Raw genomic sequence first — 21,511 nt, 5'->3', positions numbered from 1 at the left:
AGAATGCTTCATGGAATGCTGTAACTTTGTGGAATGCTCTGGGGATAAAGGGCTCCATGATCGTATATTTGAGCGTGATATATATATATATATATATATATATATATATAAATATAAATATATAAAATGTGCCTCCCTCTTGGGGAGAACTTTTCATCTGATCATGTGGCAGACTGTGAGACTTTCAGCAGTAAAGCAGTCTTTTCAACTTGCTTTAATGTAACATCGACCATGCTTATTTGTTATGGAACTGCATGTAAAGAAAACCATTCCCATTAACATCCTGGAGAATTGGCCTTCTGTTTGACATACAATAGGAAGTGCTTTCGCTAAGCAGTGTGGCGTCCTCATGAATATGCTTCTTGCTTTCACTCACAAACGCACCAGATCCTATCATGTGCCTCTGCTGTCCAAGAGACATTTTCTTGCCTCTCATCAGGGAATTCATTTGAGAATTCATTCCACAGGGAATAAAACCGACCCCATAGCAGTGTGGTCCCGGAGTAAGACGGCATTGATGTTTGTTTCAGGAGATGGGGAAGAACAGGAAGGAAAGATAGCATCAAGATTAGGTGGAGTTAATCATCATGCTGTATTATAGAGGTTTTGAGTGAAAATTTATGAAAATGGCTAACGTGGGTCACTAGAAAAGAGCATATGAGCCAGAGCCAGGCAGTTCAGCAAAGACAAGGAGGAAGGAATTCAGGACTAAAAGCATGTGGAAAGCAAATACGCTCATGTCTTGGCTGATGCATGAGGGAGATTGCTGGCAGAGATGGAGAACTTAGAGGACAATTAATGAAGGGCACTCAGTCCAAACTGCAGAGTTTGAAATAGACATGAGTGATGTTAGGGACGCCCATAGAGATCTCCAGGGAGGAAATAGGATGCAAATAATTTTCATGGACCAAGACCCCTTTGTCTGCTGTCAGATGTATTTGAGATGATTCCTGGCCTGAGTCCCTTGGGTTGCAAGGAGATCAAACTGGTCAATCCTAAAGGAAATCAACCCTGAATATTCATTGGAAGAACTGATGCTGAAGCTCCAATACTTTGGCCACCTGATGCGAAGAGCTGACTTATGGGAAAAGACTGGGAAATGTCGAGGCCAGGAGGAAAAGGGGGCAACAGAGGATGAGATGGTTGAATAGCATCACTGACTCAATGGACATGGATTTGAGCAAACTCCGGGAGACAGCGAAAGATAGGGAAGCCTGGTGTGCTGCAGTCTGTGGAGTCGCAAAGAGTTGGACATGACTTGAACAACAACAACCTGGCCTGAGTGGAGGCTGCAGAGGGATGAGGGGGGTAGTTTGAGAGAGGAACTTGATGATTATGAGATGTAGATAAATAATCCAGTTCAATTTGACTGCTAGGATTGTGGTGACTGAGATCCAGGTGTTTCTGAAAGGTACACTTCTACTTGGGTCTCATAAAAATTGGTTTCCCCTCCCTCTTAGAAGCAACACTGTCGTTGTCAATGAAGTTCTTAGCTGGAAACTACCCAATGGCCATCCAGTCATTAGGAGATAAAAACTATCGATCATTATTTGTCTATTGCTCGTTGGAACCAGCAGGCCTCCAGCTAATATCTTTATCTACTTCAGGCTGTCAGCCTATTGACTTTTTTTTTCTTTAAGAACCAGTTGATTGGAGTGTGTGGTGAAGAAGAAATTATTTTTAATTTCTTCTTTCTTCTTTAACCAAATGATGGGAAATTTGATCATAAACCATCTGTAGAAGAACATGGAAAATTTGTGTTGATTCTTTCCCTGTCGAGTCAAGTATTGGGGGTTGGGAGGTCTGTCCTTTCTGTTTATGTTATGATCCTTCACTTGAGAAAAACCTCAAACACAAGGGAAGTAAGAATAAAGAAGCAAGGTCCAGCAAGTGACCCAAAACTGCCCACATGATCCATGATCTCCCTGACCTTTGTTTACTCATCTGGGCAAGAAGTTAGTTGGCATCGGACTTGCAACTTTATTTGCTTGACTCAGGCTATATGCTGGGCTCTTTCTAGGCTTCCTCTCCGTGGGTCATGGATGGGGGAGTCTCTCAGAGTAGTAAACTGGGGCACTTCTAAGTCTCTTCTCACTTGTGTCTTCTCTTTCAGGGATCATCATCCTTCATTCTCTGATGTACTGAGTCTTGAGAGCTATTGCTTCATATATGTTGCTAGTTTTTCTTTGGTTTCAGGTAGGAGGATAAAGAGTGGGACACAACTTAGTGACTGAACAATAACAGGAGAGTAAATCTGGTTCCTCTTCCTCCATCTCCGGCGAAGCAGAAATTCCACATTGTTGTTTTAATGTGGATTCTGTAGGCTTCATGTTGGACTCAAAGTGTAATCCTTTCAAGAGAGTCTCTGTTGTGGACTGGAGGAATGAAAACATCAAGGCTATCGGTATGTACTACATATTTCTCTTCAGAAAGATTCAGTGCATGTACTAGAACCTCACAGATACTTGTATGTGATGGTGGAACCCACTCTCCAGAAAGAGAAGGTGATTTGTGCAATGGAGTTTTTGTTGTATTGTATTTAGTCTCCATTCCACTAATATATTTTTGTAAGTGAGACTAAATGTAGGGCCATGGAATCCTCCATTTTACACTTAGCAAATAAATAATGCTATACTAAAGGCAAAGAAATTGGAGAGAAGAAAGGACATCCCATGCTTAAAGAATCACATAGTCAGACTCTGGAGAGTTCTCAAGAGTAGAATCCTGCCTTAAGGTAAGTGAAATCTATATCTTCTTCATTTTATAAATTCTGCCAACATTGAATGTTAAGTAACTTATCCAGGGTCATGTAAAAAGTAACCTTAGTTCTCTCCCTGTAATGGACACCTGCATTTGCAATGATTCTTTCTGTAGTGTTCCTCTCTTGCTCTTCGCTGACTCTGGGGTGGTTTCCTACCCCTGTCCCCCACCCCCAGCTCTGCTAGTCTCTTCCCTAGCTGGTAGCGTGTCATCTAAATCCTTTCAGCATATTATGCCTCTCTGCATGCTAAGTTGCTTCAGTTGTGTCTGACTCTTTGATGAGACCCAGTGGACTGTAGCCCTTGGGCTCCTCTGTCCATGAGATTCTCCAGGCAAGAAAACTGAATACTGGAGTGGGTTGCCATGCCCTCCTTCAGAGGATCTTCTGGACCCAGGTATTGAACCCACATCTCCTGTGACTCCTGCAGTGCAGGCAGATTCCTTACCACTGAGCCATTGGGGAAGCCTCTCTAGATGGAGGCAAAAATATACTTCCCTCTAAAGTTTCTCTTGGGAAGCTTTAATGCTACACAATTAACAATTTCCCTGTTCATTTTCTGTCCCCTTGTGGTCCTGGCCTCTGACGGTGGATGGATGGCTGTATCATAACACTCCCTCCACATCATTTGTCACATCCTGGCACCGTGACAACAGCTTCTCTGTTTCTAGGAGGCCTGCAACTAGAATGTCAGGCAGGGAAACTGAATAACTTTTCACCCTTAGGACGTACTTCCTTCTTCAGAGGGCTGCAGGCCACTGAGAGCTGGTGTGAGGCCATTGAGCTGCTGAAGCATGGAGCATTTCTACTAGCCTGGAAAGTGACTGTGAAGACTTTATTCTGACTGTGCCAGGTCCTAGAAAATTGGTTTGAAAAAATGACCAGGAAGCCTTGCGGACAATGGGATCTTTCTTCTTTTCTAAAGCAATGAGCTACAGTGCTCTGGCATCTTTCAGAGAGGCATTGTCTGCTAATAGGGAATTATGTCTAATTGGTGGCTCAGATGGTTAAGTGTCTATCTACTATGTGGGGGACCTGGGTTTGATCCCTGGGTCGGGAAAATCCCCTGGAGAAGGAAATGGCAATCCACTCCAGTACTATTGCCTGGAAAATCCCATGGACAGAGGAGCCGGGTAGGCTACAGTCCATGGGGTCGCAAAGAATCGGACACAACTGAGCGACTTTACTACTTTACTAAGAGCAACTATAATTAACAGGGCAAAGAAAATAAATATTGAGGATAAAAATAACAATATTAAGAGCAAACTTTTTTTAAATAGGGGTCACTGTAAGTCAGGGATGTTCTAAGTTCTTTAGATACATTAACTTCTTGAACATAAAATATATATTATTATTATCCCTGTGGTATTGGTGGGGGTTTCCCAGGTGGTGCTAGTAGAAAAGAACCCACCTGCCAATGAAGGAGGTATAAGAGATGCAGGTTCAGTCCCTGGGTAGGGAAGATCCCCTGGAGAAGGGCATGGCAACCCACTCCAGTATTCTTGTCTGGAGAATCCCATGGACAGAGGAACCTGAAGGGCTACAGTCCATGGGGTTGCAAAGAGTCAGGCACGACTGAACAACTTAGCACATGCACACGTGGTACTGGTGAGAGAAGTTAAGTAACTTACTGCAAATCGCTTAGAGAGCCAGTCGTGGAGCTTGGGTTTAAACCCTAACATTCTGACTCAAGTCCGTGCTCTGAATCTCATTGCTATTCAGCCTCTGATTGTGAAGTTCCTCTTCTTCATCAAATCACAACGTGGAGAGACATGAGATGAGAAGAGTGTGGAGATCAGTACACAATAAAGAGGACAAATACCTTTGTTCCCAGAATGAAGTGGGTGCTCAGTAGGTGGTACAGATTTGGTCCTATGGAAATTTCTGTGGACTTCTCTACTTTTCTCAGTCTCCTTTGATTTACATTCATTACATAACCAATTCTGAGAGCCAGTGAAATTGTGAGCAGAAATAACATGAACCAAGGTGGTTAAATAATCGTGTGATTTCCTATGCTTCCTTTCCACCATCTGCTAGCTTATGGACAAAGTTGAAGGGCAATCTGAAACTCATGATATGTGAGAAGCGAAAGGGGTGAGCAACCTGGGTCCCTGAATCACTTTGTGGAAGAGAGGAAAGTGGATCAAAAGCACTACCAATCTCCACAGAACATGAAGTGGGTTAGAGATAAACTTATACTGTGTTGTTAAGTTGTTGAGATTTCAGACATCATTTGTTACTGCAGTGAAAATGAACCTACCCTGATCAATACGTAGGCTTGCATGTCTCAGCTTGCCCTGTGGCCTTTTCTGCTCACTGGCTCTTTCCCTTGGGAAAAGGAAGACTGTTCAGGTTTTGAGAGATGTTGCCTGAGCAGATGGAAGGAGCCATTTCTGCTGGGTGAAGTACGGTCTTTTTCCAGCCTCAGTATCCCCCTCCATAGGAGACAGACATACAAGGATAGGTGAGGGAAGAATGTTAGTTTTTTACTGTATAAGTTAAGTGAGGGATATTGTGTTTTCTCTAAGGTTCTTGAACCTCTCTAAGTCTGTGATTTATAGTGACGTATGGAGATGTTAAACAAAACTTTTTTGGTTGCTTGAAATTTCAGCTGATGCCCAAAGTCTGAGAAAAATATCTGCCAAGTGCACTTATATTTTAAACTGGTAGCCTAGCCCATCTGTAAAGTACTTTAAAAGGAATTGACCCCATACTGCACTGTCAGCATTAGCTCATCAGCCTCCTCCAGGGTATAAAGGAAAAGAGGTGGAAGGTAGGAGGTGAGGATTAAGGATCCCTTTGGGGAAAGTTGTCAACAGGTGGTGATGGGTTCCTCCCACACCCCAAGTCAGAAGGAGAAGTGCAATCTCTCTCATCAAGGGGGCTGCTCAGAAGCCTTACTTGTGTTCTCTGGCTTTTAGTGGACACAGACACTGGACTTTGTTGGTCAGCTTGCAGCAGAGAGGGAAGAATCAGACCTGCCCTGGGAATAGCCTGCCCTTCTGGGCTGCAGCCAGGCTTATTTAGGATGTGTGCTTCTTGTAGAGTGGAGGATGCTCTGAGGAAGATAGTGGCTCAGGGTCCAGCTGCCCATGAGACCTTCTGGAGAGATGAGGGGTTGAGTGGGGGACTGCAAGGTGCCAGGGATGGAGGGAGGGCTGTGGGCCATAGGAAGCATCGTTTTGGCAAGAAATGCAAGATGGGAGTTCTTGTAAAAACGCCCCATAAAGAAAATAATTAATGTTGGATGACATTCCCTGGGTTCCAAGAGCACTAATGCTGGTTTGTATCTGCACCATTACAGAGGGCCCTCCCCCCACTCAGCCCTGGGAAGCCACAAGTCAGAGCTTGTGGAGTGGCGAGGAGGGAGCAGAAGAACAGAACACAGGCTCTGCTTCAAGATCTCCTGGAAAAGGCAATGGCACCCCACTCCAGTACTCTTGTCTGGAAAATCCCATGGATGGAGGAGCCTGGGGCTTCAGTCCATGGAGTCGCAAAGAGTCAAGACATGATTGAGCGACTTTCTTTCTTTCTGCTTCTTCCCTCAGGCCTCCATGACTGTGATGGGCCTGACCATGAAATCGTAAATTAAAGCAGATTTTTGCAGTTTTAATATTACAACCCTGGACTTATATTTATTTATTGGAGTCTGGGCTTCTCCAGTGACTCAGCAGTTAAGAATGCACCTGCAGTGCCGGAGATGCAGGACACGGGGTTCTATCCCTGGGTCAGGAAGATCCTCCGGAGGAGGAAATGGCAACCCACTCCAGTATTCTTGCCTGGGGAATTCCATGGACAGAGGAGCCTGGTGGGCTACAGTCCATGGGGTCTCAAAGAGTCGGACATGACTGAACAACTAAGCACCAACAATGATAATTTCTTTACAATGTTTTGTTAGTTTCTGCTGTACATCAACGTGAATCAGTCATATGTATACACATATCCCCTTGAGCCTCCCTCCTGCCCACCCCTTCCCCATCCCACCCCTTTAGGTCATCATAGAGGACTGAGCTGAGCTCCCTAGCACTGGGAGCTTTCTAATGTGATTTTTATCTGAGAGTTAACAAAAAACATTATGAGACTGTTGGATATTCATTTAGGAGTAGGGAGTCATGATCCCATAGCACAGGTTGAAAAGTGAAAAAAAAATTCAGTTCTTGTGGCTTGGGACCTACTGAGTCTGGTTCATTCAGTGAATCAGTCACACGTGTATATTGTCTCACTTCCAAAAATATATCCATCCATCAAATTATCAGTTTGATACCTGTCTATCACCTGCTTGAGTGCATGTGATTGGTATATAACCTATTTGTACTCAGAAATTATTTATGTGCTATTTCCTTTGTGTGTGCCTGTGTGCTCAGTTGCTCAGTTGTGCCCGACTCTTTGTGGCCCCATGGACTGTAGCCCACCAGGCTTCTCTGTTCATGGAACTTTCCAGGCAAGAATACTGGGGTGGTTTGCCATTTCCTACTCCAGGGGATCTTCCCAACCCAGGGATTGAACCCACATCTCCTGCGTCTCCTGCATTGGCAGGCAGATTCTTTCTTTACCACTGCGCCATCTGGGAAGCCCTGCTGTTTCCTGTGCAGAGCCTCACACGTGGGCACCGCCTTCTGGGGACGAGTTCCTTGGAGCATCTGGTGTTTACCACTGCTGCTCTCATATTTGGAGACTCTAGCCCCCAAGATCTAGGGGACACCCTTGTGATGTCTCTGGATGTCTGGAGAAGGGAGAGTAAGGTGTACACAGAATTGTTCAGTGGTTGCTTCTGTACTTTTAGGACCCTTCCTGACCCTTATCACCACTCTCTCCCACTCAGGACCCTACTGTCTCTGTGCAGCAAAGTCACCTCTCCATGACTCCTCTCTTATATTTTGCATTTACGTATTTCTCAGGCCTTTCTCAAGTTTGTCACTGCCCTTAGTATCCTCTCTTCTCCATCGTCCAGGACTTGACCTTCTTCCAAGTCATATCAGATCCTGTCTTTCTGCACTCCCCACTCCCCACTCCTAGCAAGTCTTTCCCATAGTCTTGTATGAGAGTTAATTCTGTCCTTAGTCCTACTGTGCGTGGTTTATGTCTCTGTGGTCATAGTTCCTAGAGCATGTCATTAGTGATGGTTTTGTCTCTCTTACTAATCTATGAGTTCTCAGAATACAGAGAGACATGGCTCCCCTCATTTCTATGTCTTTGCTAGAACCATATGGGTGCTCATGAAATATGTGTTAAGTGGAATTAAATTGCAGATGATCACTTGTGAGGGAATTGTAAATAAAGAATGTGTGATCTAGCATGTCAAAAATGTATTTTAAAGAAAGGTTGAGCTTAGGCCCTAGCAGATGTTAAATTCTACTGAAATATTTCGTGACCAGTGTGGATCCACAGAAAATCCAGGTGTTCGATTCTCTTAATTCACCACTGAGACTGTGTGAACCTTGAGGGGTAGATGTGTGCATCCTGATTAGAAAAGAATGAGGAAGTTGGTGATCTGGTTAATATCCTGCATAACCACTCTTTTGCCAGGTAAAGAAAAAAATGAACTGATTGGAGTACATGAACTGATTAGAGGCCAGGTTGAGGAAGGTGGGCCCAGTGTTATATAATCCTAGGTCAAAGAGGGCCCCTAATATTATTCCTTGGTGGCTCAGATGGTAAAGAATCTGCCTGCAACGTGGTAGACCTGGGTTTGATCCCTGGGTTGGGAAGATCCCCTGGAGAAGGGCATGACAACCAGTATTCTTGCCTGGAGGATCCCTGTGGACAGAGGAGCCTGGCGGGCTATAGTCCATGGGGTCACAAAGAGTCAGACACTTCTGGGCAACTAAGCATACATACATACAATATTATTCCAGAGGAGAGAGTCATGAATTCTCCCAAGTCCTGGGGCTGTGATAACTCAAACACACAAATATGGCAGCTCAGTAATGAGTCAGGGAATGGCTTTGAGCAAAGCAGTATTTAGGGTGACCTACTTATCAAGGGGGGCTTCCCTGATGGTTCAGTGGTAAAGAATCCACCTACAATGCAAGAGACATGGGGTGTGGAAGATCCCCTGGAGGAGGGCATAGCAACCCACTCTAGTGTTCTTACCTGGAAAATCCCATGAACAGAGGAGCCTGGCAGGCTAAGGTCTGTGGGGTCACAAAGATTTGGACGTGACTGAAGCCACTGAGCACACACACTTGTAAAGGAGCCTGGTGGGCAAGAGTCCATGGGGTTGCAAAGAGTTGGATATGACTGTGCACAGTTGCTCAGTCATGTCCGACTCTTTATGACTGCATGGACTGTAGCCCGCCAGGCTCTTCTGTCCATGGAATTGTCTAGGCAAGAATCCTGGAGCAGGTTGCCATTTCCTAGTCCAGGAGATCTTCCCCACCCAGAGATGGAACCCGCTTACCTTATGTCTCCTGTATTAGCAGGTGGATTCTTTACCACTATTGCCCCTGGGAAGCTCTGTCAAGGACAGTATTTCCCCTTTTATTAGTGGGTAGAGAGTAGGCAGCCTAAGCGAATCTCCCATTAAATATGAAAGGGGTAATAGGTGCAAAGACAACAGCATCCATAGCTGCTTTTGCACCCAGTTGTGCTTGGCACAATGCTTGGGGGTGGGCAGGGCATTGAAGGCAGAGTAGCTGGCAATCTGCCAGGGTACATGGCTTTAGCTTTAACAGGGTCAGGCTCTGCTGTTTTGCTTGCTAGCTGCTCCTAATCATTTTTTCTCTTCTGCCTTTTATTTTTCCCCCAGACCTTTTGGTACCCAATGATTTTTGATTAATTTATTTACCATCGTTGGGTGATTGATGCTGTTTGGTGCTGGTACTTTGTAACTTTCCAATTCTTCTAGTTGTCAATGTGACAGCCCCCTGATGATTAATTAGACCTGTCCCTTGCTCTTTTCATTCTCCCTGTGCACCAAGGCTCTTGGTTTTCAGCAAATATAAATATTTCTAAATGCAGATTTAATGATTGAGAACACCCAACAAAATCCAGAAAGATCTATGATACTTTCACTCTCCTTTACTTTCCCACAGAAATGTAATGCATTGTGTTTTTTCTATCCCTGCTTTACTTCAGATTTTGAGAATCCACTTGGCTTTTGGAATCCCCTAAGCTATGGTTTTTCCAGTGGTCATGTATGGATGTGAGAGTTGGACTGTAAAGAAAGCTGAGCGCCAAAGAATTGATGCTTTTGAACTATGGTGTTGGAGAAGACTCTTGAGAGTCCCTTGGACTGCAAGGAGATCCAACCAATCCATTCTGAAGGAGATCGGTCCTGGGTGTTCATTGGAAGGACTGATGCTGAAGCTGAAACTCCAATATTTTGGCCACCTCACGCGAAGAGTTGACTCATTGGAAAAGACTCTGATGATGGGAGGGATTGGGGGCAGGAGGAGAAGGGGACGACAGAAGATGAGATGGCTGGATGGCATCACCGACTCAATGGACATGAGTCTGGGTAAACTCCGGGAGACTGTGATGGACAGGGAGGCCTGGCGTGCTGTGGTTCATGGGGTCGCAAAGAGTCGGACACGACTGAGCGACTGAACTGAACTGAAGCTATTTTCCTGTTCTTCTGGCATCTCCAACTATGCATGGTTCTAGTCTCACTTTTTCATCTTTTGTTGTCTCCTTGGTTTATGTGAACTCAATTTCCTCCACATAATGTGTAAGTTTGGGATGGTAGTGAGAAGAGGAATTCGTGTTTATTATGTCCTTTTTATTTTTTTGTACAATGAGAGGTGCTTTTCTTATAAAACATTTGTCAAGCACTTACTATGTGTCAGAAACCCCTCCTAGGACATCCATGCAAGGTATTCATCTTTATCTCTATTTTATGGACAAGAAATTGAGGCTTTGGGAGAATAATGAATATGTGTTAAGTCATACAGCTAGGAAATGGCAGAACAGGGATTGGAAGCCAACCTTTCTGACTTTGTCAACCTGTGTGATTTTCAATGATATTATCCTGAAGGAGATCAAGGATGGATGAAGGAACTCCTAGAGCCTCAGAATCCAGATGGGATCATAAACTTTCTCTCTACAGGTGGTTCTCAAAACTTAGATAATTAGATCCATGCTTGATGAACTACCTAAAAGTCACTTTGGATGCTTATTTAAATATAAATTCCTGGGTCTTCCCACAGTTGTTAAAGATGTCTGGATGGGCCTAAAGCTGTGTGCATTTAAAGCACTGTCTCAGTCAGTTCAGTTCAGTTGCTCAATAATGTCAGACTGTTTGCGACCCCGTGGACTGCAGCACGCCAGGCTTCCTTGTCCATCACCTACTCCTGGAGCTCGCTCAAACTCATGTCCATCGAGTCGGTGATGCCATCCAACCATCTCATCCTCTGTTGTCCCCTTCGCCTCCTGCCTTCAATCTTTCTCAGCATCAGGGTCTTTTCCAATGAGTCAGTTCTTCTCATCAGGTGGCCAAAGGATTTTATTTTCAGCTTCAGCATCTGTCCTTCCAATGAATATTCAGGACTGATTTCCTTCAGGATTGACTGATTGGATCTCTTTGCAGTCCAAGGGACTCTCAAGAGTCGTTTCCAATGCCACAGTTCAAAAGTATCAATTCTTCAGCACTCAGCTCTCTTTAAAGTCCAACTCTCATATCCATACATGACTACTGGAAAAACCATAGCCTTGACTAGACGGACCTTTTTTGGCAAAGTAATGTCTCTGTTTTTTAATACGTTGTCTAGGTTGGTCGTAACTTTTCTTCCAAGGAGTATGCATCTTTTAATTTCATGGCTGCAGTCACCATCTGCAGTGATTTTGGAGCCCTCAAAAATAAAGTCTGTCACTGTTTCCATTGTTTCCCCATCTATTTGCCATGAAATGACGGGACCAGATGTCATGATCTTAGTTTTCTGAATGTTGAGTTTTAAGCCAACTTTTTCACTCTCCTCTTTCATTTTCATCAAGAGGCTCTTCAGTTTCTTCACTTTGTGCCATAAGCATGGTGTCATCTGCATATCTGAGGTTATTGATATTTCTCTTGGCAATCTGCCTACATTGTTCTAATTCCCAGCCAGGTTAATGAACCAGTGCCTTCAGCCAACTTTACCTAGTTTCTTGACATCATTCAGAGATGACTGTCCAGGCTCTTGGAGAGGGAGCTTCACCCATGTAGCAGCTTCCACGAGTGAACAGCCCTTGAAATTGTGGGAAAATTTTTCCCTGCATAGATCTGTCATCCATTCCTTTGTCACCACCATCTGTGATCCTTACAATATAAATGATAGGCAGTGCTTATTAAGTGCTCAATGCATGCCTGAGACATGCTAAATGCTTTAGATCTATTTTGCCACTCAAGTGCCACCACCACTCTCTGAGGCTGGCTTTATTATTATTCTTCCCACAGAAGAGGTGAAGTCATTCTGGGGATACAAACAATATGTTGATTTTATATCTTCTATATTGTCTCTCCCGATATTTGCAGATAACACCCTTCCCAATCCATCTGCGTTTTCATAATTGAATATGATGAAAAATTCAACTGGTTACTGACATTTTCCAAGGCAAGGTGCTAACAAAGCAAAGATGAAGATGGTCCCTCTCCTTAAGGCTCTATCATTTAGTGGAGGAGACCCATGTGCATTTAGACTAGAATGTAGTTTCATGTGTGAGTTTTGCCTCTTTCAGTGGACTGAGTGTTCTTGGGGGCAGAACCTGTACATTCTCCAGTTTTCTTTTGAACAGTCAGAGGGATGCATTGTGATGGGGAATCAGTAAGACACATTGTTATGAATTGATTGAGACTCTTTTTTGGTCTCCATGTTGCCTCAGATGAGTTGAGTGATTGGGTAGAGAGAAAGGTAGGAGGCTCTCCTGGATTCCTAGAGTATATATCTTTGAGATGCTTCATGAATTTCTTGGGAGTCCACATATCTGAGATGTGGAGAATGTCTCCCTGGGAGACAGTAGTTGTGATGGTTAATCTTTCAATTTACTGGGCTAAGGGATTTCCCAGATAACTAGTGAAATGTTATTTCTGAGTCTATCTGTGAGGATGTTTGCAGAAGAGATTAGCGTTTGAATCAGTTGACTGAGTGAAGAAGACCCTCCCTTACCATTGCATCCATTCAATGCACTGGGGGTGTGAATGGGAAAAAAAAGTGGAACATGGGCATTTTGCTGTTACATCTTCAGCTGGGACATCTGTCTTCTCTTACGTTCGGATATCAGAGCTCCTGGTTCTCTGGCCTTCAGATTCTGGGAGTTACACCAATGGCTCCTCTTCCATTTCCTTTGCCCCCTCCCCCTTTTTTAGGCCATTTAACTTGAATTATTTCACTGGGTTTCTTGGTTCTCCAGTGCACATCATGGCATATCTCAGTTTCCACAATCACATGAACCAATTTCCATAAAACTCCTCTTATAGATCCATATGTATCCTATTGGGTCTATTTCTCTGGAGAGCTTGAATACAATAGTTTCCTACAGTGTCCTAACCCAGTAGACAAAAATCCAAGATTTATAACCAAGAACATGCAGACATCCTGTCCACCTGATTGACTTTCTCCGCGATCTTAGATCTGTCCTTACTGCATGCCTTAACTTCTTTCCCATCTGCCAAATGGGAATACCAAATCCTTATTAGTTCTTAAGAGTATGTAGAAGGAAAGTATTGAATACTAGTTGTTATTAATGTACTTCAAACTTCTTGGTGACAGTAGCTGCATAAATATAGATCTTTCTTGTTTTAAGCAAGTGATGCTAAACAAAACCAAGAAATATTAAATTATGAATTACAGAAGAGATAAATTATGGAGGTAGTTATTATTTAAATTGCAGAAATATTTCTCATTTTCAGCCCAGGGTTCCTTTACAAAGCAATCTGTCTTGTGCTTTTAAAGAAGTAATTCAATTTACAAAAATTTGATTTGCATGCAACTTTTTAGAAACATTTATCATGTAAAGTGAGACATCATCTGACTAAATTAGAGAATTTACCAATATGTTTTGGCTTAGGATGAATATCACTTCCTCCAAGGTTGTGAATATTGGCAAATTGAATATCACGTCTCCCCTTCTCAGGCAGAGAATATCCAAGTCCAGTTTTGAAGCATCTGGTCTGAGAATTAGTAGTCATGGTGGGAATACTTGTATTTATGCTCTAGCTTTGTCAATAAATTACTCATATCTCAGGGAGGAGAACCTCACGAGGTCTCAGTTTTCTCATCTGGAAAATGAGATAGTTGGAGTTGATGGTCCCTTCTAGCTTCAGGGTTCATTGATAGCGCTCCTTGCCAAAAGAACTGATTTGAAATCACAGAGAACAAGAGCTGGCATACTGTCAATGGGTAATAAATGCTTAATCAATGGATAAATAAAGTTTTGATCTTCAGTTCTTTCCGAGCTGATCCTGAAAATTCCAAAGTTTAAGATAAAATCAGTTCAGAAAACCCTATTCCTTAACCTTCACTGACTTGACTTCTCCTTAGGGGCTTTCTGCATCTTTAAGCCTGGTGAGAGAAAGATATCAGCTCTGCAGAAGCACTGGGATTCACATTTCAAGTTATGAGATGGCAGTTGATGGCTGCAAGTACATAGACACACAGAGATGCAGTGGTCCCCTCTTCTCGCCTTTTGCAGTTTCCCCGCACAGCCTGGCACTTGCGTTGGCATTTGCTGTCTGAGTCTGGCTACTGACTAGAGTCCCACCCTCACACAGACCTCAGGTATCTGGGCCTCCCTCCACGGCTGTGAATCATCAGAGGTACTGAGTTTTCTCCCGCTTTGAGTTACTGGCAGAGGTGTTGTTTCTTCCTAAAAGTGGAGGGAGAGAGTTGCTAAGAAACACACTAACGTGCTGACGACACAACAGTCTCCGAGAGCTTGGGCCTCCAACGTTTGCCTCTAATCAGGAAATCATTTTTAGAAGGATTTGTTGGTGTAAGAAAACAAGCTCCCGAACTAAATTAGGATCTGGATTATTTTTTCCTCCTCTCCCAATCTGCCTCACACGGCAGATTGGTGAGCCCTCGCGATTCTGTGCGTGGCGAATTTGTTTCTGTTGCACATTTTAATTCAGAGCTCCGGAAGGTGAAGGTGTCTGTGTTTCTAAGGACTGTGTTTTTTGGAGCAGCTCCCTTGGAGGTGTGGGGCTCGCCTCTCCTTTCCTCAAACCAGTTGGCTTTCTTGGCAAGGTGGCCCCGGTTTCAGGATTCTTTAATCTGATTGTCTTTTTCTTTTTTTTCCCCCTGCCAGTAATGAATGCACCGCGTGTCTCTGGGAAATTAAGGTAATCCATTATACTCTTGTCTTCCTATCTCTGCAGCAAGGATAATAGCATTTAACCCACCTTTGCAATATACTGAGTGGCTTGTCAGGGTCTCTTCTTTAGAAGGACAACTTGAAAACATTTTAATAAATGCTCCTTAACTATATGCTTTAAAAATACATGGGGCCAAATGGCAAACAACTCAGTAATAACTAGTTCAGCAATGCAGACTGGCCATTCATCACTCTCTCTGCAGTTTCCACTTCTCTTTCTCTTTCCACATCCCTCCATTTCTCCAGGGACACCTTGTTTCTCTTTGGAGTTAGAATCTAGGGAGAACCTAGAGGTTTGGTAGTTATGGTCCCTGCTGCCCATGAAAATCCAACTGTTTCTTCAGCTTGGAAAGCTGTTGAGTTTCATGCTCTTTGAGGCTCCCAGTGAACTCTGCACTGAAGGACAGAAGTGGGTGCCCCGCTTAGTGATGTCACAGAAAGATTGGGTATATCTGGATGCAGGTCCTCTGTTACATGCTTGTGGTTTCATTTCCAGTGCAGGTAATGACCTAATCTAATAACACTTGTCATGTTGTTTGTGTGTCAAGCAGACATTCCATGGAGTGGAGAAGTGCCCATCAGACTGCAGTATGAACCTATTTTAGGGATCAGAAGAAAACATCAAGGACTGAGTCCTTATGTATTTGCAGGGCTGGCCTCTTGAAGGGACATGGCAGTTAGTTGTCCCAGAGGGGAGAAGACTCTTGAGAGTCCCTTGGACTGCAAGGAGATCCAACCAGTCAATCCTAAAGGAAATCAGTCCTGAATATTCATTGGAAAGACTGATGCTGAAACTGAAGCTATAATCCTTGGGCCACCTGATGCAAAGAATTGACTCATTGGAAAAGACCCTGATGCTGGGAAAGATTAAAGGTGGGAGGAGAAGGGGATGACAGAGGATGAGATGATTGGATGGCGTCACGGACGCAATGGACATGAGTTTGAGTAGGCTCCGGGAGCTGGTGATGGCCAGGGAAGCCTGGCGTGCTGCAGTCCATGGGGTTGCAAAGAATTGGACAAGACTGAGCTACAGAACTGAACTGAACTGATGTGCACTCAGAGTACCCAATGTTCAACCATTAGAGTTTATTCCCTTGTGGTTCAGGGCTCTATGGAAATTTTCAGAAACATGATGGTGTTGGCTTGAGAAGACTATTCCTCCCGTGTTTCTGTGGATCCTGCATGCTCCTCTTGATTGAAGAGATCTTGATTGAAGAGATCTGTGTTGATAAATACCCTCAATCCTCCTGAGCCAGAGACTTCCTGGATAAAAAGACCTTATCTATAAGAAGACTCCAGGACCAAATGAGCATCTGGGTTAATCTTAATGTCCTGGTTTCTCCAGATGGGTTTAGATGAATTCTGTATGAAAAAGTGTGTAATGTAGAAGGCACATGGGCAAGATCACCCAACAGATCAAGCCTGACCTTCGCAGGAAACACGATCCTTGTTTTCTTGGGCTCTGAGTTCCCGGAATACATGCTCCAGAGAATCCACGAGCCTCTAAATTCTATTACTGAGCTACCCATCTAGTCAATGAGGCCTTCCCTCATCTGTGTGGTGAGATTAGAGACTACAGTCTCTCAATTGTGGATTGTGTGTGTGTATGTATTTAAGCAACAGAAACCCTGCTCCCCCACCCTCACCAAATGTTATTGGGCTAGCCAAAAAGTTCATTCAGTTTAGCTTATGAACGATCCTGAATGAACTTTTTGGCCAACATAATATCTTATATGGAATCCCAAAATACTATACTGGGAGGGATTGGGGGCAGGAAGAGAAGGGGACGACAGAGGATGAGATGGCTGGATGGCATCACCGACCTGATGGACGTGAGTTTGAGTGAACTCTGGGAGTTGGTGACGGACAGGGAGGCCTGGCGTGCTGCAATTCATGGGGTCGCAAAGAGTCGGACATGACTGAGTGACTGACCTGAACTGAACTGAACTGAATATCCTATATGGAATCCCCAAATATTAAGCAGATACAAGTGGGCATGGATGTGAGGGAGTAGAATTCTTCTTGTCTGTACATCTCCCATGTGGAGCCCGCTCCTCCATGGCTTCCAGCCACTTCTGTGGAATTCCAGGGCTAAATCACCAAGCATGTTGACAGAAGAGGTCCCTGAAGTTCCAGAGAAGTTGCAGTTTGTACCAGGCACATAGGAAATGTCCAAGAAATACATCAGATTCATTAAAATTCTAGCTGAGAGAGGGAAGAGTTAAATTAAAGCAGCCAGAGAGGCACTGTGGTCATGAGATTCTGCCCTCCATGGACAGGAAGAGGACTTTTGCTGTCCCTTCAATTTTTCCTGCTTTTAGGAGCCCCTTGCTTCCTTCTGGGTCCTCATTGCTATTTACACAGTGTGACTGGGGTTGGGATGAGCCCACAGGAAGGGGTGTTCCTTCTGTGCTAGTGCAGGAATGGATGTGGCATCAATCTATCTGCAATTCTAAGCTCAATGTGTTTCCCTTAAATTTTTAGAAAAACCAAAGGTACTTTGCAAGTGCAATAGAGCTTCCAATTAGGCGTTTAAGCTCCCCATTTCTATTTCCCTAATGACTTGACTTGCTCTCTTGCTTTATGAAATGAAAATAGCTTTATTTGGGCATGAGGATGCAGCTGATTGCATGCTTAATATGCTTTTTGCAACCAGCTTCTGCCTGTGTCTGGCATGTGCAATGGGCAGAATAATACATTTACATGCATATTTCTCCTAAGTACACTGGACCATTTGTTCCAGTCCTGTACCTGTGTTAACCGAAGGTGATACAGTCTGGGTAGAAGTGCCTGGAAGGCTGGTGTTTACTCCTCCAGAAGGAAAGGTGTCCTTGAAGGGCAGACACTGGCCCCAGGGCTCTGTGTGTGTGGGAGGGGATGGATAGGTGGACTTATCAAGTGTTGAGAGGTGGAAAGCAGAGACGGGCCTGGTGTAAATCCTGTAAAAGAGTTGAATCAGAGATATGGAGGACAAAGAAAAAGCCCTGGAATGACATCAGCTAACTTGTGAGAAGGAAATAGCAAGAATGAAGAATCCAGTTCTGAGAAGGTATAGGGTTAAGGGCTAAATAATTCTTTCTTCACTGGGGAAATAGAACTGAAAATAAAATATATATCCACTTCCAAATTTATCTAACTACTGGGCAGAGTTAGACACTCCCCCCCTCCTCCCAGGTTCTAGAAAGCCAAAGGTCATCTTGTCTTTGGCTTTCTAGGTTTCAGCGAACATTGAATCAACTACAGCCCTGGGTGTTGTTCAGGTATCCGCGCAGCATTTTGGAAAACCACTTCAGAAGATTGTCGGGGTTCTCCTCTCTGCCCAAGTCTTGCCCTTCCTTCAAGATTTCCCCAAGCATAGAAGGCTTCTGAGGCCATTCTGGCTTATGCTCTGTGTTCCTGTTATTGTTCTCAACCTGTATGGAGGCTCCGTGCACCCAAGGTCTTGTGCTCTTCTTACCTGGCCCCCAAGGTGAACAGCTGGGCATAGCCCATTGTTCTCAGAAGCCTTGTCAATTTACAGGCAGGAAGTGAAAGTGTGGTTTAGGAAAAGCCAGAGCTAGTGCAGCCCTTTTCGGTCATTCGTCTGGTAGCAGCAAGCTGAGAATGCCCTGTTGTGACTGCCTGGGAGCCAGCAAGCTTTTCACATGACTTTTTTTTTTTTTTTTGATGTGGACCATTTTTAAAGTCTTTCCTGAATTTGTTACAATATTGCTTCTGTTTTATGTTTTGGTTTTTTGGCCATAAGGCAGGTGGGATCTTAGCTCCCTGATTAGGGATCAAACCCACACATCCCTGCATTAGAAGGCAAAGTCTTCATCACTGGACTGCCAGAAAAGTCCCTTCAGATGGCTTTTTAAATGCAGAGCCCTCCGTGGAGAAGACCACAGCAAGGCTCTGCCGTATGGGGTGCTCTGTCGAGTGGAGAGTCATCTGTCTCAGTGTGGTCTGTGGCTGCGCTTGGCTTTCTTGTCTAAGGTGCCCTTGATTAGACCCAAGATTATAGAGGTACCTGGCCATTGCCATGAGGCAGCCGTGGCTAAAAAATAGACAAAGGGAAGGCGATTTCACCTGGCTTCTTCTTATTTCAGGGAACACTCTGGGCCTGCCTCAAAGCACATCTCCTGCTCAGCAGTGTTGGCTGGCCCGTTGATGGGAAGGCCTGCTTTCCAAGTCTGAAGGAGACCCTGAGGTCACTGCGTCCATTCCCCTGCCTTCAGGCAGGATTAGAGATAAGCTGCCCTGCCAGAGGATAATCTCTTCTACTTGTAAAAGCTTCCAGAGCAGGCCCCAGTCTCTCCCCAGACCATTCATTGCAACTTTTAACAACCTTCACCATCAGGAAATTCTCCCCCTTAGCTATCCTAAATCCCTTATGCTGGGGATTAAGTTTCTGTCCTTATTCTATCCTCAGTAGCCACTGCCAAGACTCACCCTGCACTGCCTAAGAACTCTTCTGATACCTGAAGATTGTATTAAATCCTGCCTGCCTGTCTTCCCCCAATGAATAATCCCAGCTTCTTTTCCTCCCAGGCCCTGCTGCCCAGTCTGCTTATCACCTCTGAGGCTGCCCTCTGATCCCTTGCTAAGTGCCAGGCTCCCTGGAGAAGAGCCCAGAACCAGGACTTGGAGTCCAGTAAGTTCTGACCCATCTTACTTCCAATGAGAGTCTTTCTTGAACCTGTGGCATGAATGTTACCTTCCTGTTCACGTACCCCAGTGGGGCTTGCATGCTGGTGATGGTCTCACTCAAGGGCTTATGGTCCCCTTTCAGCGTACTTGTGTATCAGATCAATTTTCTCTACTCCCTTGGATAAGGGCCAAATATATCACACCTGGGCATCCCCAGTAGCTCAGCAGAATCTGCCTGCAGAGTACATGGGTTCGATCTCTGAGTTGGGAAGATTCCCCTGGAGGAGGGCATGGCAACCCACTCCAGCCAGCATTCTTGCCCAGAGGATCCCCATGGAAAGGAGAGTCTTGTGGGCTCCTGTCCACAGGGTCACAAAGAGTCGGACATGACTGAAGTGACAGCATTCACACATGCATATGTTCAACACGGGCATCACTGCATCATTTTACTTGCACCAAAACTGACCACTATTGGAAGCAAGGAGAAAGGAGAATGCAGACGATTTTCAGTGCCTATGGCTCTTCTGGTGGATCGGACAGAGACAAGTAGCCTGTATCTGCAGAGACATCCTTTGGTTGGATGCGGGTCCTCACACCAGTCTGATGATGACCAACTCTCTCGTTCTGATTGCTTTCCTTCCTCTCCTTTTCTGTGTTACCTTTTCATAGGGGCCAGGGCTTCCCACTGTGTTCCTGGGGCCTGATCTCCCCCACCCCCGCACACAGCATGCTTCACCCAACTGCCCCTCCCCAGGCGATCTCCTATTTCCTGTTTGAAGCAGGTCTCAAAGCTATGGTTTTTCCAGTACTCATGTATGGATGTGAGAGTTGAATTATAAAGAAAGCTGAGCACTGAAGAATTGATGCTTTTGAACTATGGTGTTGGGGAAGACCCTTGAGAGTCCCTTGGACTGCAAGGAGATCCAACCAGTCCATTCTGAAGGAGATCAATCCTGAATATTCACTGGAAAGACTGATGCTGAAGTTGAAACTCGAATCCTTTGGCCACCTGATGTGAAGAACTGACTCATTTGAAAAGACCCTGATGCTGGGAAAGATTGAAGGTGGGAGGAGGAGGGGACAACAGAGGATGAGATGGTTGGATGGCATTACCAACTCAATGAACATGAGTTTGAGCAAGCTCCAGGAGTTGGTGATGAACAGGGAAGCCTGGCCTGCTGCAGTTCATGGGGTCACAGAGTCGGACATGACAGAGCGACTGAACTGAAAGTGGTCCCAGGGGTCTGCACAGCCTAAACACGCTCCGTCTGCACTGGGTAGAAACAAAGGTGGGTGAGGTGGCCACCTTCCTCAAGGAGAGTGAAGGGGACACAAGGACACAGGTGTGGCGAATTGAAAACAGCACGTAGGACTTGGCCTCCTGTGTATCAACAATAGGAGAGAAGGGGTCAAAGACAACCCTCAAAAAAGGGTCTAATGAAGTAGGAAGGTACTCAGTGCACAGGACGTCAGGCGGGGGCAGAAAAGGCTTCCTGGGGGAGAGGGGGTTGGAGGTGAGCTGGGTGAGGAACAGGCCAAGAGTAGAGACAAATAAGAAGCACTCGATTGGCTCCTGGCTTCTGCTTTGCTCCCCGCCACCCCAGTTCTTTCGATTCTTTGCATCTCTAGTTTCCAAGAGGGCTTCTCTGGTGGCACAAATGGTTAAGAATCTGCCTGCAGTACAAGAGACCTGGGTTCAATCCCTGGGTTGGGAAGATCCCCCTGCGAAGGGAACAGCTACTCACTCCAGTATTCTGACCTGGAGAATCCCATGGACAGAGGGGCCTGATGGGCTACAGTCCATGGGGTCACAAAGAGTCGGACATGACTGAGTGAGTA

Source organism: Bos mutus, chromosome 11 (assembly GCF_027580195.1).
Source record: "Bos mutus isolate GX-2022 chromosome 11, NWIPB_WYAK_1.1, whole genome shotgun sequence".
Classification (NCBI taxonomy): domain Eukaryota; kingdom Metazoa; phylum Chordata; class Mammalia; order Artiodactyla; family Bovidae; genus Bos; species Bos mutus.
Note: the sequence above shows the minus strand (reverse complement) of the source record.